Here is a 2,891-nt window from a genome sequence, read left to right on the forward strand (position 1 = left end):
CTTGAACCAAATCAGTGGCTCATTGCAATGAACGTCTATCTACAAGTAAAGAAGTGTGGACAAAGGGGTGTACTGTGTGACACACCATGGCATAGTACAGCGACATTTTTTTAAAAAATTTAATCTTTCCCTTTTTGGGGGGAGTTTCAAGGATGAAGGACAGATATAGAGGGACAGAACACAAGTGGAGCTGGCGTGCATGGTGTGAAATCACGAAGAATCAATAAAAAAGTTTCCAAAAAGAATGATGTAAGCCAAGTTATTTTGGAGCAAAAGTAAAGTTTGGAGGAACGGGGAGATGGCCCTGGGAACAAACATGAAGACCCAAGTTCAGTACCTCAAGCCCAGAGAGGTGGGAAATGCCAAAAGCAAACATGCTACCAGGTGGCACACACATTTAATGCACCTGGGAGGCAGATTCAGGCAGATCTCTGAGTTCAAGGCCAGCCTGGACTACTTATCTAGTTCCGGAACAGCCAGAGCTACATAATAAGAACCTGTCAGAAAAAATACAATCAGACATGCTGGCACATGCTTGTAATTCCAGCACCTGAGAAACAAGCCGATCCCCGGGGGCTCACAGAGGGGCAGATGAGCCCAATTCCAGTGAGAGGTTATCTTGACAAAACAGCAAGGACTTGCCCTGAGGAACAATTGAAAGCTGGATTTAGAGCACTTGGGTTTCTTGTTTTATTTTTGTTTTTTGTTTTTTTTTTTGGTTTTGTTTGTTTTTGTTTTTTTTTTTTTTTTTTTTTTTTTTTTTTTTTTTTTTTTTTAGCAGAAATACAATGAAGCCTTCCCATGATCCAGTGAAAGGTTTGCCTATAAATTTTATTTGTAAAATACCTAACATGTCTCTGGAGCCAGCAAGGTGGCTTAGCAGGTAAAGGGGCCAAGACTGATGACTTGAGTTCAGTTCCCAAGACCCACACGTTGTCCTCTGCTATTTCTGTCTCCATCTCTCTCCCTCCCTCCCTCTCTCCCTCCTTCCCCACTCTTTCTTACACACACACACACACACACACACACACACACACACACACACACTACATTTTTGTAGGGGAGACAGAGAGACTGACTGAGACTCTCTGGTCTATAGCAGAATCCTTTCGAACTTCAATAAGGCCCTGAAGTTTGTGAGGCCAAATTCTGAAAAAAAAAAAATTATTTCTGGGGTGTGTTGCCTATGAAAGCCCTTTTAAAAATGCACCAGCAAGGGAAGGATTGTCATTAAAATACCCTTTTTCCTGTTATTATAAAGCCCAAAGGAAAAGCCCCAATAAAAAAACTCCAAAGGTAGAGCTCTGGTTTGGAATCCTCATTAACTGCATAGTCTGGTTCCTTACACTGTCCCAGTCACACAGCCCAATGTACTTATAAAACTTGGTTTGTGTGTGGGAGCTTGATTATAAGAAACATGTTCCAGGGCATTCCATCCCTTGCTAACTCCTGGCTTTATCTTAGACTCTAACCTCCTCCCTCTGTCAGCCATGAATGTGTTTTTAAATACTCTCTGTCAACAGCTGTTTCGAGCTGTGTTAGCTGTGTTTTCTGGTTTCGGTATTATTCATCTCTGGTATTCGGTGTGCCTTGTGGACCTGGAGAGCCACCCCTCCCAGTGTAAACTCATTCCTGGAGATAACCTCCCGCCGTCTTTGATATACCTCCATGATGAAAGTGTATCCTACCCATTAGCATGGTTCTGACTTCATGCTTTTAAAACATTAATCCTTTTATTTCATTAGGAGCCTTTGACCACTTCTTGGGCCTGGCTGGCATCACGGATCTCAGTCTCGGTTGTGAGTCACTTGACCCTGGGCATCTGGGATGCCATTTCTTTTCTTGGTACCCCCAGGACCTCATGCATTCTAGGCAGGTCCTCGACTTAGAAGCCATACTTAAGGCAACTTCCTCATCTTCAAATCTCTTGTCTAGGAAAAAGGAGGGAAGGCACTGTGGTTTCATCTTTGAATTTTGTCCAGATGGATGTATCTCCTCCCCTACCCCACCCATTCACAATAAGAGAAAATGTGAACTGCCCATCATTGGCCAAGCACTAAGTAAACCAACAAGGAGGGAAGATTTTGGCTCTCGGTCATTTATCTTCTCATAAAGTTTTACACTGCTATTTACTTATTTTTGTGTGCATGGAAACTAGGGGTGCACACACACGTCATGTGCACACGTGCAGGTCAGAGAACAACTGCAGGGAGTCTGTTCTCTATTTCCGCCAAGTGGTCCACGGACTGAAGGTGGGGCTGGGTTCGAAGGACTGTCAGATCAGTATTTTTCCACGTGTGTCTCTCAGGATCCAGCCGGAGACACTGGGTTCATACCAAGGATGTAGCTTGAGAGGGTTGAACAAATGGAATATTTTCAGTGGCGCAAACAGACTTTCAAGCAACACAGCAAGACTGATGGTAGCCAAGGACAAGCAACTGCAGGAAGTGAAGGCCTGCTGGGGGGGGGGGGCAGGGGGCGTGGTCCTGCGCGCGCGCGCGGGCGGGGGAGGGGGAGGACAAGGGGGCGTGGTCTGCGGTGTAGCAGACCTCCCTCCTGTGAGAACTACAGCTACAAACTGGAGTTCCAACCGGAGGGAGAGGAAAGGAAACAGACCCGTGAATGAGACACAGTGAAAAGACAGGTCAACTCATCCGCCTTCCTTCCCACCTTTAACCTGCCAGCAGCATCCACCCACCAAACACAACTGGAACCCACAAGACAAGGAAGGCTACAGAGCAGAGGTTCTCAACCTGTAGGTTGAGCCTTTCTCAGGGGTCGCCTAAAACCATCCCAAGCCATGGATATTCACATTACGATTCATAATAGTAGCAAAATTACAGTTGCGGAGTTAACAATGGAAATAACTGTATGTTGGGGGGGGGGCACCA

This window comes from Micromys minutus (genome assembly GCF_963924665.1).
Source record: "Micromys minutus genome assembly, chromosome: 13".
Lineage (NCBI taxonomy): Eukaryota > Metazoa > Chordata > Mammalia > Rodentia > Muridae > Micromys > Micromys minutus.